This window comes from Typopeltis vanoorti, chromosome 12 (genome assembly GCF_054136105.1).
Source record: "Typopeltis vanoorti isolate ZY-2024b chromosome 12, IOZ_Tvanoo_1.0, whole genome shotgun sequence".
NCBI classification, from domain to species: domain Eukaryota; kingdom Metazoa; phylum Arthropoda; class Arachnida; order Uropygi; family Thelyphonidae; genus Typopeltis; species Typopeltis vanoorti.
The window spans coordinates 6,022,554-6,037,634 of NC_143560.1; the positions used below are offsets into that span (position 1 = coordinate 6,022,554).

Below are 15,081 nucleotides of genomic sequence, written 5' to 3' on the forward strand. Positions count from 1 at the left end.
CAACACAGTTCAGCAAATTCACCGACTAACAGAACATATCACCCAGAACCGGCGCTAGGATCTCTGGCGCCCGCATGCAATTTCTATCTAAGCGCCTCTGTAACGATCCGGGCGTGTGTATGTGTGGTTCTTACACGATAATAAAAATTTAAATTATTTGAAATTTCTTAAATAAATTTTGACAGAACAGCCACAGTTGGTTCGCTAAATGTAACGAACCGGGGGTGTTGACTAGGCAGGATAATCGTTAAAAATCCGAATATTCAAAAAGTCTTAAAAAGTTAATGCAAATTTTGACAAAGCCAATTCACTTTAATCGTTGAATATAATGATACAGGGATTATATTCGGGCCTTCTCACCGACCGAAATCGCTAACAAAATTAAAATGAATTTTAATTAAAGTTAAAATTTATTTGAACTGAAGTTTAAAAAATTCTTTCATTTTACAAGTTAGTAAATTCTTAGTAGCAGATAATTTTTTTTAATAATTTTTATAAGTGGAACTATCTTTTAGGAAAATAAAAGAAACTCAAGATAGATGGGAAAATAAGAAAATAATTCAGAAATAATTAGAACATTTACTATAAGCAGAACCGGCGCTAAAGTCTTTGCCGCCAGCATGCAATGTCTTTCTAAGCACCCCTGTAACGATCCAAGCGTGTGTGGTTCTTTTACGATAAGAAAAATTTAAATTATTTGAAATTTCTTAAATAAATTTTCACAGAACAGCCACACGTTGGTTTGCTAAATGTAACGAACCGGGGGTTTTGACTAGGCAGGAAAATCATTAAAAACCTGAATATTCAAAAAAATTCTCAAAAGTTATTCTCAAAAGTTAAAGCAAATTTTGATAAAGCCACTTCCCTTTAATCGTTGAATATAATGATACAGGGATTATAGCCTTCTCACCGACCCGAATCGCTAACAAAATTAAAATGAATTTCAATTAAAGTTAAAATTTATTTGAACTAAAGAAGTTTAAAAAATTCTTGCATTTTATAAGTTACTAAATTCTTAGTAACTTGTAAAACTTTTTAAATAATTTTTATAAGAGGAACTATCATTTATCTTTCAGGAAAATAAAAGACACTCAAGATAGATGAGAAAATAAGAAAAGAATTAAAAAATAATATTTAGAACATTTTATTAATATTAATATATGTATTCAAAAAAATAAAATCTTTACAGAATAACAGAAAATAAATAAAATTACATAAATATACTTGAAATTTTTTTTATTAAAATTTTAGGGTTTTTGATTTCATATTCACAAAATTAGAAATAATGGTGTTAACGTCTAATTCCGCATAGATTTTCAATAGCTATTAACGCACACGTAACAAGCCTTTTTTGTGACATACTTGTTCTTAAGTAGGATTTAATCAATTTCAACTTGGAAAAGGAACGTTCACCGCTCGCTACACTAACAGGTAGGGTTAATAGTATTATTAAAGCAATTGAAAAGTTAGGTAAAGATAAATTATTAGACACAATAAAATTAAGAATATCGAAAGGGTTTTGAATATTTAAATTATCCTTTCGAAAAATATCCCGGAAAGCACGTAACTCGTCATATAGTACTATTGCATTTACGTCTTTATTGTCGCCGTCCATCAAGAGAATCGCTAAATCGTCACAATTTTTTCGTAAATCTTCGTTATTAATTTGTAGTAATCTATACAAGAAATTGAAATTATCATAATATGTTTTTAGTTGTTCAAAACGTTCTATTAACGAACACATTGCAACGTCTAGAAATATATAAAACACATTCACTCGAAATTTATCTTCTGGTGATTGTGGCGTTTCGTCATGATGCTTGTAGTGAAATTGTCGTGTTTTCTTTCGCCATCGAATTTCAGTACCAGTTTTAAATTCTTGTTCTCCATCCACCTCTTCACTCTTCTTTTGCTGTTTTTAGAACTTCTTTAAATTTTTTAACGAAGTTTTTTAATGAATTTCTTTATTAAAATTTTCATTATCTAAAATTTCAAAAAGTGCATCGAAAATTTCTCGTAAGTGATATCGTAGAAGGCGAATTGCAATAACTTTACTTTCCCATCTCGTTTTTGATGGCTGTTTCAATGTTAAATTTTTTACGAACTTTAAAAGGATTGCCCAATGTTTGTAAGAGAATGAAAAGGAATTGTATATTTCTTGAATAATTGCAAAGAAACTAATTGTATCTGCATTCACTTTGGCTGCATCTTTAATGATTAAATTAGAGTGTGAGCAGCACATGGCACGTAAAAAGCTCGAGGATTTTTGTTCAAAAGCAAATTTTGGAGCCCATATTTTTTTCAATTTCATATTTGCCACAATGAGGATGTTCCATTTTTCCAGTTGTTCCATTATTGTTGCACATAAACCACGTCCTGTGGAATCTGATGTATCTACAAAACCTAAAAGTTTTTCCTGATCTTGACAATTCCATTGTCACAGGAAACATAGCGAATAATAATGGTCATTTGTTCTGTTTTATTTGCATCAAGTGTGCAGTCTAAAATTATGGAATAATATTTAGATTTTCGAATTGATAATAAAATTGTATCCCTGATTGCGTTACTTAAAGTTTCCAATATTTTCTTTTGTCTGTCTTTACTGAAATAGTGTTCTGTATTGTTTCTTTGTAGGGCCCTTTCAACATGATTTTTCCATAACGGGATCAAACTTCGCAAACAGTTCGACTAATTTTAAAAATATTGCCGTTATTCCTTTCATATAATTTATCAGATGATCCGCGAAAAGCTAAATTTTGGCTAGCAAGGAATTTTATAATTTCAATCAAGCGTTCTAAAACACTCGTCCAATTTTTCTTTTCCATATCATAGATGCTTTGAGTCTGGCAATGAATAGTAGTTTTGATTATTACATTTTTATCAAGTTCCTTCCATTTTAAGAAATTTTACATGTGAGTTAAACTAGTCTCATGTCTATGCAAATTTTACTTAAATTTCTCCAATCGTTATAACCTACTACAAGACTACTTGATTCAGTAGGTGCGAAAAGTCGGCAACAAAAGCAAAAAACAAAATTTAAAGTTTCGGAATAAATGAGCCATGTTCTTGGCTCGAGCTTCCCGTTTTCCGTTTTTCTATTATAATACGTGTCGTCCAGTTAATGACCATATGTATCTCTGGGATATATTATATTTTTCTTTTGAACAGGCCCCATTTCAATTAAAACAACTTGTAATTTTTCATCAATATTTCCTCATTCACCTGGATCTTGTAAATTTGCAGAGACTAACAGTGTGTTAGTTTCATGGTCAAACTACAACTAAATCTTCTCCCAACTATTTTCCACTTAAATCCTGCATCTTGTTATCTTATTCAACAGTTATAATGGTACTTTCATTCAAACTGGATGTGTGCACAGTTCGTCACTCTAATTTCTGATGTATCGAGTTGGTTACAATCTGCATCAGAATATTTTAATATTTTAACACTTTCATTGCCAAGCTGAAAATTGAAATTTCGTGTGGTGGCCAATTTTTTAAAATCATTTATTTAGTTTGCGACGTTCACGCGATAACGCGTGATCGGCCGTTTAGTGAGGGGTCGCATCACGCGTATCGTTCATTGCCAAGCTGAAAATTGGAATTTCGTGTGGTGGCCAAATTTTTTTATTTAGTTAGCGACGTCCACGTGATAACGCGTGATCAGCCGTTTGGTGAGAACTCGCATCGCGTGATATCGCGTGATTGGCAATGAACATGTTAACAAATTTATTAAGAGCCCCAGTTTGTTTTTTAATATCTGCTTCTTTCACAGCATAACGCTTACGATTCTGTGCATCAGATAACTATTTTTTAATTTTTGATTCTATTTCTATTTTATACTCACAAGAAATTATTACACAACACAACACAAAGACGAAACAATAGTCCGCACTGCGCTACTGTCAGTAGCCTATTGAGATGCATACTGTTATAAATCTGCTGTTGCTATCCTGTCATTACTACGACATTGTAAACTTTTATTATTATTTTAACTTTGTATACTTGTAATTTCTATTAATTACTTGTGATATCTTTTTTCTTTACTTTATGCTTTATTCTCCATTATTCTAATGTAGCTGTGTGCGTTTTTCTCTCTCTCAGAATCTCTCTTGCTTATATTATTATGTGCTATGTTTAAAAGAAAGTCAAATAACATTTATTTACATTACTATGAAATGTACACGAATTTAAACATTAGGCAGATTGCTTTCTCTATCCTTCTATAAAAACTATTTTGCAAAATTTAGAACCTTTTTTCTTCAACTTTAAATTACTTTCTTTAACGCAAAACGTTATATCTACTCTCAGTTTACAAATTTTACTTCTTAAACTCCAAGCTTACTCGCAAAGAGGTTAGCTATATCTCTCTGTTAAATTATCTTTACAAATTTGATATCAACTTCTAACATGCAATTGAATCTCTTAAGGACAATTCTTAACCTTATTAAACATTAAACATATATCTTAAAAGTCTTTCTAATACAACTATAAGAGGAATTATATAAAAGTTTTGAACTTACAAAGGCTCTGTATCTCACAATTAGTCAAAAGTCTTTCACTAAAAGTTTTATTCTTTCATCTCAGAATTTCATCTGGAATTTTGGCTTTGGCTATATCAATTGGGAATGTAGCGGGACTCGTACAGTTCCGGAAAAATGTTATTCTCCCACGGCGAAAAGAAAAACTTACGAGCGATGGTACTTCGGGAAATTTGCCTCGCCTTTTCTCCTCTATTTGGGCTCGCCGAAAATGCCTGGACGACTGCCGTCTCAAGTAGCTTAAATTGCTGCCTATAAGAAACTGAAAATGCGCCTCCAAGAAAAAATGAAACTGCCGTTAACTGTCAATCAGATCCCTCTCTGGACTGGAAACTTTTATGGCATTTGGGACTTATGGCAATTTGAAAGCCCTGTCTGTGGCTTAGAAGTAGTTTTTCTCTAGCGATGTCTCGAACCGAGAAGCTCCTTTCTGGAAGCGGAAAACTCCTCTCTCAACCAACGTCTGGATCTGGGATGCTCTGACGATGTTTGGAACCCAGCAGCTCTGTCTCCCTTCGGCAACGTCTGGGACCGGGCAGCTTTAGCAATGTCTGGAACTGAACTGCCTCCTCTTTGACAGCTTCAGGAACTGGGCAGCCTCTCCTGTCTCTCTGTGGACGTCTCTTGATCTGAGCCTCCTCTACTTCTGCAGCAATTTCTGGATCCATACAGCCCCTTCTGTTTGCTTCAATCCCTTTTTATTATACCTCCTCTGAGACCTTGCATGAAGTTTGGCAACCCCCCACCAAAGAATCAGTATGATTCTTTCATCTTAAGTTCCAAGTTAGGCATGCCTTTTGTTCTCCTCCGCTTTCTTTTAATTGTAATTTGCCGGCCATCAGAAAGTTGTTTGAACCTTTCTGACTGACTTTGCAGATGTTTACACTTAGCGCCTGCAAGCCTTTCTCATACAAACAAAATTTATTAACAATCTTTCTAATGCCGCCATGTAGATCTATTACATGCAACTTCGGCGATATAAACATTGCCTTTATTTTTAACACTCTAACATATTCTTATTAAAGCAGTATATACAGTTAACTTCCGGAGTGTTTTTTACAATAACATCTAAAACAACTATACAGAGACAAATAAAGTTTATTTTTTGCAATATTCACATGGGACTTAACCTAAGTAAACAATCGAATGTAATGTGCTTTGGAATATTTAAGCTACAATCGAGTTTTTACAGTACCATATGACTGGTTATGTAGCAACTGATGTTTTGCACGAAAATTCGTGTCTGCGCATAAAAACCGTTCACCGTTTCACTTTAGATTCTGGAGGCAACATTTAGCCTGCTCTCCCTGCAAAATTGTAAACAGCTGGCAATATACAATTTTTTAAAAATTTTATTCGGTGTATCCAGCATTATTTATTTTAATGGTGATCATTTTAAGGATTTTTTGTTTTTTTATAATAAAAATTTTGTTTCTTAAAAATGAACTTATGACCCATGCCCCGGCGCCCCCTTTGTAGCGGTGCCCGCTACAAAGGGGGCACCGGAGGAAGCAGACATGCATCGCATGTCCGCTTCCGCCGGCCCTGACTATAAGTATTCAAAAAATAACATCTTTACATTCATGTGAGTTAAACTAGTCTCATGTCTATGCAAATTTTACTTAAATTTCTCCAATCGTTCTAAACTTCTACAAGACTACTTGATTCAGTAGGTGCATAACGTTTGCAACAAAAGCAAAAAACAGAATTTAAAGTTTCGGAATAAATGAGCCATGTTCTTGGCATGAGCTCCCCGTTTTCCATTTTTCTATTATAATACGTGTCTCCCAGTTAATGACCATATGTATCTCTGGGATATATTATATTTTTCTTTTGAACAGGCCCCATTTCAATTAAAACAACTTGTAATTTTTCATCAATATTTCCCCATTCAACTGGATCTTCTAAATTTGCAGAGACTAGCAGTTTGTTAGTTTCATGGTCAAACTACAACTAAATCTTCTCCCAACTGTTTTCCACTTAAATCATGCATCTTGTTATCTTGTTCAGTTGCAATAGTACTTTCATGAAAACTGGATGATATGCACGGTTCTTCAACTCTGATTTCTGATGTATCGCGTTGGTTACAATCTGCATCAGAATATTTTAATATTTTAACAAATTTATTAAGAGCCCCAGTTTATTTCTTAATAACTGCTTCTATCGCAGCATGACGCTTACGATTTTGGGCACCGTATAATTGTTTTTTAATTTTTCATTCCATTTCTATTTTATACCCATAAGAAATAATTTCACAACACGACACAGAGAAGAAATAATAGTCCGCACTGCGCTACTGTCAGTAGCCTACAGAAATGCGTACCATATGAATGGCTAACTAGCAACAAATGTTTTGTACGAAAATTCGTTTCAGCGCATAAAAACCGTTCACCGTTTCACTTTAGATAGACTGCAGTAGACACAACATTCTGCAGGCAAGTTTAGCCTGCTCTCGCTGCAAAATTGTAACAGCTGGCTGGCTGATTAACGAGGCGGCAATATACAATTTTTTTAAATTTTTATTCGCTGTATCCGGCCTTATTTATTTTAGTATTGATCATTATAAGAATTTTTTGTTTTTATGATAAACATTTTGTTTCCTAAAAATGAACTTATGAACCATGTCCCGGCAGCGGCGCCTCCTTAGTGACGGCGCCCGCATTCGCCCACTTCCACCGGCCTTGATATCACCCATGGTTTTAACTGGCACATTCACACTGCTGCTGTATTTTTAGATGTTGCCAAGGCTTTTGATAAGGTCTGGCATCAAGGCCTTATCTTCAAACTATTTGAAACTATATCCCAATTAAACTAGTGAAACTCATATACTCATATATTAGTGAAAGATACATGCCAATAAAACTCAACGGAATTGTGTCACCAAGGCGCAAAATTACCTCATGGATCTCTTCTGGTCCCAATACTTCACAACTTACATAGCAGATATTCCATCAATTCAAGAACAACCATTATGGCCTTTTATGCCGACGACACCGCTATTCTTGCAAGATCTCTCAGCCCTCGCCTCGCCTAGCTCACTAATACTTCCTTGGAGTCACCAGACTCCAAGGAAGTATTAGTGAGCTAGCAAACTAGTTCACTGACTGGAGGATTCAAGTGGACCCCTCAAAAGCTCAGCCATTCTGTTTTCAAGAAGAAAGGTCTGCAATAAAGAAGTCTTCCTGCTCTCTGGTCATAGGATCCCATGGCAATCAGAGACCAAATATCTTTGGGTATTAATGAATAAGAAACTCCTTTTAAACAAGCACATCAATCTCATTGGCCCCAAATCTTTCAAAGTAATACCACAGCTCTACCCATTGATCAACCGCAAGAGCAAATTGAACCAACATAATAAATTGCTTCTTTACCGGATGGTAATACGTCCAGTCATTATCTATGCCTCACCAGCATAGAGTAACACTTCAAGATCAAACATTTCGAAATTGCAGAGAATCCAAAACAAATGCCTTAGGATGATCCTAGATGCACCGTGGTTCATCAGAAATTCACAGATAAACTGAGAAACATTCCATACATATCCTGCTTTCTTTTTGATCTTGCAGAAAAATCCTTCATGAAGTCAAGTTCACATTCAAACCCACTGATCGTACAAGCTGTCAATTACAATGAGACTGATTACTACAAAAAGGCCGAAGGCTATTCTTCTCTCAACTGATCACAGCTAACACAACTGTCCCCAGAGGGCGAGCTTAATTGCTCACAAATCTCTCATTCCTAAACAACTCTCATTACAGATAAAGCGGAATATGAAAAGCACTAGTGCTTCACCCATCTTGTCAGTAACGTCAATGGTTAATGGTAATGGTGAAAATGAGGAGCGAGAAAGTAAAAGTTGTAAGTCTGTTCCACTGTATGATAGACGCGAGCTGAGACGGAGAGCGATGAGTGCGAAAGAGTCCGTGTGTTGATTATACAGAAGGAATGGGGTAGTGTTGTGTCCCAATTTACGATTTTTACTCTAATCTTACAAATTCCTTTTATCTATATTATTCTAACTTCTATGCCCGAGATTTTACCAAAACTTATACCAATATCTAAGTTATTACTCCCTGTAGTACCCCTAATATTTGTATTTATACTGCGCCTTTTGGGATATTTAGTTTAGGATATTACATACATAAACAAGGAGAAAGAACTCAAATATATCTGAAAGTGTAACTATTGCAGTCGTGACACTTAACTCGATTCTCAACTTAAATTTTCCGCGTGACTAAGTACAATATTTTCAAGTGGTTATCAACTGCACCATTTATGTTGTCATAAATAGGGAGAAAGTCAATCTCGAATATATCTCTTAGTATTTAAATATTGTTGCAGTCATGACTCTTAAGCTCTTTCCTCAACATTAAATTTCCCACGTGATTAGGTACGATGATTTTAAGCAGTGCATTGGTAGCAACATCAGACAACTCTTTTATCATTGAACAAAAGGTTTATTAAGTTTCTAAACATGGTACAATTCAAATACTAAACTAAAATACTTATAGACTAACATAAATCATTACAAGCAATATGGCTATTTGTGATTATGCCGCCGTACACATTAATTCATTAATTCACCCGATGTGAACAAATTATATCAATTCACACTATCTGATTATTCATACTGAAGTAGATTAACAAATCATTCACTGCTAACACATACTTGTGACATTTCAATTATTTTATACATTACACTAGGCATTCAATTCTTAGGATACGTAATTACTTAATTCACACTATTCCGTTATACCGTTATTTGCACTAACACACAATTATATCATTTAAATATCTTGTGCAATATAATAGACATGCAAAAATACCTTAGGACTCTTAATCATTCACAAATCTTTAACACTAGTCAATCTACACAACACATTCTATCATATACTAAAGTCCTAGTATAACTTCAACAGTTCTGTATTGGAATCACGATACTTTTCACAGACAAATTTCTAGCTAACATAGGTTATGATTTACAGTACCTTTCTTGTGCTCTTCGTATGGGCCTTTATTCTTTTCCAAACGAACCGCTGGTATAACTTCTCGTAACTCTGGAATACTTTAACACACATATATTTTGCTCTACTATCAGCAACGAGGACATCGATCTCTTTACAGCTTTCTGCTTTGCGTAGTTATCACTAGCGTCGAAACGAAGATGGTCCCTCCTTTTCTAGGACTCTATGACAATTTTTCCTTTGCTTCCTACTCGGGAAAATGGGAATCTAAATCCCACTCACTTTTGTTTCCATGTTGTGACAAGGAGATATCACCCCTGTCGCCACTCAGGAAAACCCTGTGAACTCCATCGGAACCAAAACCAAACTCCAAGGCCAAAAGCAACTATCCAAAAAGAGTCCCTACAGGGGGTTACCAACCCTTTTATAGCTGCTCCTCTAATGGCACCTTTTCTTACTTCCTTTCTCCTCCTTCTACTTGTTTTTTAATCATCGACCAATTAGGGTGGCGTTTCCTCGTCAAACGTCATTTGATCGGCAAGCCCGTTCTCAATGTTTCAATCCGGGGATCGGCCCTAAGCGATAGCTTTGCTTTTCTTGTGCTAGCCTGACTTAATCCCCTTTCAAACTATTTCTATGAATTCTACTTAATAACTTAATCGCTCACATAACGTATTTTATGACTCACCCCTTTCTACTTATTTACTTAACTCTCTCATTTTTAATCGTATTACAATATTAATCTATACTTTCCTTTGTTAGCTACTTATTTAGTTAGAATTCCTTATTTTAAGTCATATTATAATATTAATACATTCCTTCCTTTATCAGCTACTTTAACAACAACCCTTACGTTTTATACATATTACTGGATGCAAGAAATTTTCCATTAAATAATTCATTTTTTTATGCATTTTTTTAATTTATGATATTTATTCTTCATGTTACACTATGATAGCTGAGAATACTATATTCCTAAGATATCAGGTGTAACAGTAGAGTTTGTGGATCATACAGTATCGTATGTTACGCTTTTGCGCAGGCCTACCCATTTTACCGCATAAGCTCCCGTAACCGATAATCCCGTGGAATAGGTTGGTTGCTCCTTATTCCCGGTATTATCCCATTGCTGTCGAAAAATGTGTTAATGGGGCTGGTTTGCCTGCTTTAAAGAAGGAGAACCCCCAGGATAAACTGGGTAAAAAATCCTGCTCTCTACGCCCAAGACCGGCTAACTTGGCTATGGCTGAGGAAGATCCTTAAGCTCCTCATGTCACTGACGAGAATCGAACCTAGGACACTCCTTCCCCAGGCATACGGTTGCAAGGCTCGTAACCACTAGACCAGTGTTTCCCAGATTTTTCCTCCGACGGAACACTTCACAAATCCTGAAATCCATTAATTAATTAATAATTATTAATTAAGAATTAATGTGTAGCTCAGTGGATGTGGCGTTTGCATACCATGGCGCTTGGCTGCACGAAGGAAGACTTGGTTTCGAGTCTAGTCGGCGACTAGAGGAAATTTTTCTAAGCCTTTTTTTGACCGGTTCCCGAGTTAGTCGATCTCTGGCACGGGCAAGCGGGTTTTTCCTCCCGGAAACTCGGGTTTTTCGTCCAGTAAAATCAAGAAAATCGACCGTAGAACCCACATTATTTCAGACATTAAATATATTATGTTAGGGTCAGGGACCACGAGATGGTGGTACATTTGAGCCGTCTCTCTTCACTGTGTACTGCTTAATTAGTGATAGTCTTCGGCCATCTATCTCTGATTGGTACTAGTGGAGATTGAACTGCCCACGAGTCTCCAAAAGTTAGATAGGGCTAAATGGCCTCGCCTACTTCCGTATACGGAATGAAAAGGCGTTAGCTGATTTTTTTAAAATTAATTATTAACACATTACAATAATAATAATAAATTATGGCATAATCATAAAGAATATTAGTATGTTTATATATACTGTGTGACATGTTGACAAATATAAAATTAAAATCGGTTATCAAGCACTGGACTAATGAAATCTTGCAGCATATTGTAGTTTCCTCTGACCAACATCATTAAATTAATTTGTGCTGATTTTCATTGACATACACCGTTCTAATCACCAAAAATTTATAATATTATTATAAGTACCTACGAGTGAATGCAGACTTTTTCTCCTGTGTGTTGGTAGTTTTCTCCTCCTTTTGTACATCCTGGAGATCGCTTCGTAGGCTGGAGGTGGATGAATCACTATCTGTTACGTTACAACAGGGCCGTCTCTAATAGGTATGCAGGTCGTGATTGCATGCAGGTGACCAAATCTCTAGGGCGGCAGATGGAATAAATTCGATATAAATTTAAATAAACTTAGTTTTTTTAATAAATTTAAATAAACACAGTTAATTTAAAAATATCGGCGATGAAATAGGAACGTAACATTGTTAAGACTTATAGCGGTGCTAGATTCGAAATATCTTCTCTGGGTTTCATTCTCTATCTATTTAAAAATCCTCACTCAACAACAAGGAATGTTGATTCAAGCTAACCATGGTTTTGGCCTTTTTTTTTGCTACTAAAAATACATAATTGGGAAAAATGGAATTACAATTTTTTGTTTTTTTTCTAGTACCTGTTATAAAATATACCACCGTCTTTCAGATAGACCTGACAAACAAACAGACGGACGGAGAGATCGGAGTTTTTTCGGAATCTGTACAGAAAGGCTTAAGTCAGTTTGGGTAATTACAACATTTATTTATTCATTCAAAAAGAGAAAAAAATAATTTATTATTATTATTATTATTATTATGGTTGCAAGATAAAATGATAAAACTGATATTCTGGGAACAACCCACTCTTATGCACGAAGCACGGACAAAACACAAAATATTGAAGGTGAAACACTTACGCCACTACACAGTCATGTTAAAACACTACTACAGTCCAACATATAGAGTAACCAGAACAACATATCAAATAACAAGACCACAGTCAACAAACTACATAACATATAAGTACAACAATCACCACGGCAAAGCCACCCGAAACTTCTACGTACCTGACATGATAAACAAACTGCCGTTCGACAACAGAAACCTAGGAACATACAGAGAGCTGAAACAGGCACTATATAAATATTATAGTGAGAATGAAAATTAGAGCAATTCCTGTTTCTCTCTCCCCCACCACACACACACACACACACACAAAAACCTATGACAACCCCCCTCTCCAAAAACTATCACTACAAGAACACAAAGCAACAAACACACCATGTCTAAATCCAACCCTATTTTCACAAAAAAAAAAAAAAAGTTAAACTGTAATAGCAGTCGAAGTCTTAAGCATGTACCAACAAACAGTAAAATCAACACCTGGCTTGTGACCACTATAGGAACACAACCATAAAACCACCACCCTCTGTCATCTATTATCTTCCTCAGATAAGCTCTGCTAAGCTTCGAGGAAGAAAATTACTAACTTGCAAGTATCTGTTATACACTTGTAATGCGTTATAAATATTATATACATATAATTACTACAGCAACTATGTATGCAATTCATCTGAGACATAAAAAAAAAAAAAAAAAAAAAAAAAAAAAAAAAATGTATATAATCCATATTGTAAATACTGTAAATATTATTATTGTATGTAACTTATACTGAGACATAATGAAATGTAAAAAAAAAGTATTATTATTACTATTGAATTGTGAGTGTATGCTGCATTACTGCATTGTATCGTGAATTGAGTGCACATTGATGCCAATCCATAATTAGCTAGTTTAAAAAAAAAAAATGTATACTCATATTTATAAAATGTACACTGCATTTTGTATATCAAATTTTCGTACTGTACAGAAAAGATAATATGTTTTTCATTGTGTGTGTGCAGATACTCTGTGTGATAGTAAACCTTATCATTTTCATTGTAAAAACAAAAACAAATAAGTCGTTTATAAAAAAAAAAAAAAAAAAAATATTATTATTATATTCTAAATTCAAAAATTCTGTATAAACCTTATTTTAAATATTGTAAATATTATTATTGTATGTAATTTATACTGAGACATAATAAAATGTTTAAAAAAAAAAAAAAAAAAAAAAAAATTATTATTATTATTATTATTATTATTATTATTATTATTATTATTATTATTTATGATATGTTTAGATATAATTAAAAGAAACACACGTATTAACCACAGTGAAAATTATTTAATTGTAAATATTTCATCCTAAGTATCTTAGGACATCATCAGTTCAGCAGTTTAAAACAATAATAGGAATAACATACAGTTAGGGCGCATGATTACAATAAAATCTCATTAAACGTGCGTAAAGTGTTACAGAAAAAAAAAATTATTATTTAACACAATTTTGTATGACAATTTCCCATACTTTAGGAATAGTAAGAACGTCGTTGCGGTTTAAGTTTGGTCTGTGTAGTAGGGCTTCAGAACTTTCTTTGCATAAACATTCATGTTTATATAAAGATCTATGTAAAAGTTTAGACTTTTCCCAATCAAAATCAAAAATCAAAAATGTTTAGATATGTCGGATAGGAAAACTAAACGTCTGTCTGGTGCTTTTTTATCGCAAAAGAAATAATGAAAGTGATAAGGAAAAGGAAAAATTACGAGGATCCATACTGAAATATGTAAAGTTAGACGAAGATAACTCAACAATATCAATCACTTCAGAACCTTTCCAGACAGTAAGGGCGAAATCAAAGTGTAATGTGAAAAATCAAATGAAAAGTTTGAATTTCGTTCAGAACTGTGCCAGGAGGAAGAGTCAACGCTGAAATCAAGCTAGGGGGATAATTTACGAAGTAGGCCTTCTGGTAATTGTGCTGAATTCACGACAAAATGTGATTTAGGGGATCCTTGTACCTGGCCAACAATTGTTATTAATCGGTTATTAGAACTCATAATTCATAAAGGATCTGTAACACTTGAAAATATAAATTTTATTAAAGATAACAATGGAAGATCATTTTCCACGTCACAGTTTGTAAGACTCTTACCTCTTGTTGAAAAAGTTCAAAGAACTTGGTTAATTTATTCTGAAAAATCCAATAGTGTATTTTGCTTTTGTTGTAAGCTGTTTGCTTTAAAGAAAAACAAATTAACGGATAGTCAGGGGTTTTCAGATTGGCGACATTTGGCCACTAATTTATCACGACACGAAACGAGTGTAGAACATGTCGGATGTTTAGCTTTCAGAGCTAAACACTGCCCTGCTAAAAATTGTACAATTGCAACGATTTTTTTGATGATGGCTCGCCATCGTCTTTTTTTTTTTTTCAGATTCAAAATACCGTTGCTGTTCTACACTTATATGCTGTTGTACAAGTATTGTCAAGGAGTGGTTTTAATTCATACCAGTTTTTACAATTTTTCATATGTTCTACACTCGTTTCGTGTCGTGATAAATTAGTGGCCAAATGTCGCCAATCTGAAACCCCCTGACTATCCGTTAATTTCTTTTTCTTTAAAGCAAAATTCTAGAAATCGTATACCCCATTACTTAGGCCATTCTTTTCAAAACGAAATTATATCTATTTTATCAAACGGCATTAAATCAAAA

General features: G+C 34.2%; 1 protein-coding gene across 1 annotated transcript in view; it reads right to left on the reverse strand.

The window, feature by feature from the left end:
* Positions 1 to 4,994, reverse strand: part of LOC150100558 (FHF complex subunit HOOK-interacting protein 1B-like) — a 303,141-nt gene extending 298,147 nt beyond the window's left edge. Inside the window, exon 1 of the mRNA XM_090401613.1 lies at positions 4,523 to 4,994. The gene's annotated coding sequence lies outside the window, so the exon portion shown is untranslated. The remainder of the gene's footprint in view (positions 1 to 4,522) is intronic.
* Between the last annotated feature and the right edge of the window lie 10,087 nt (positions 4,995 to 15,081).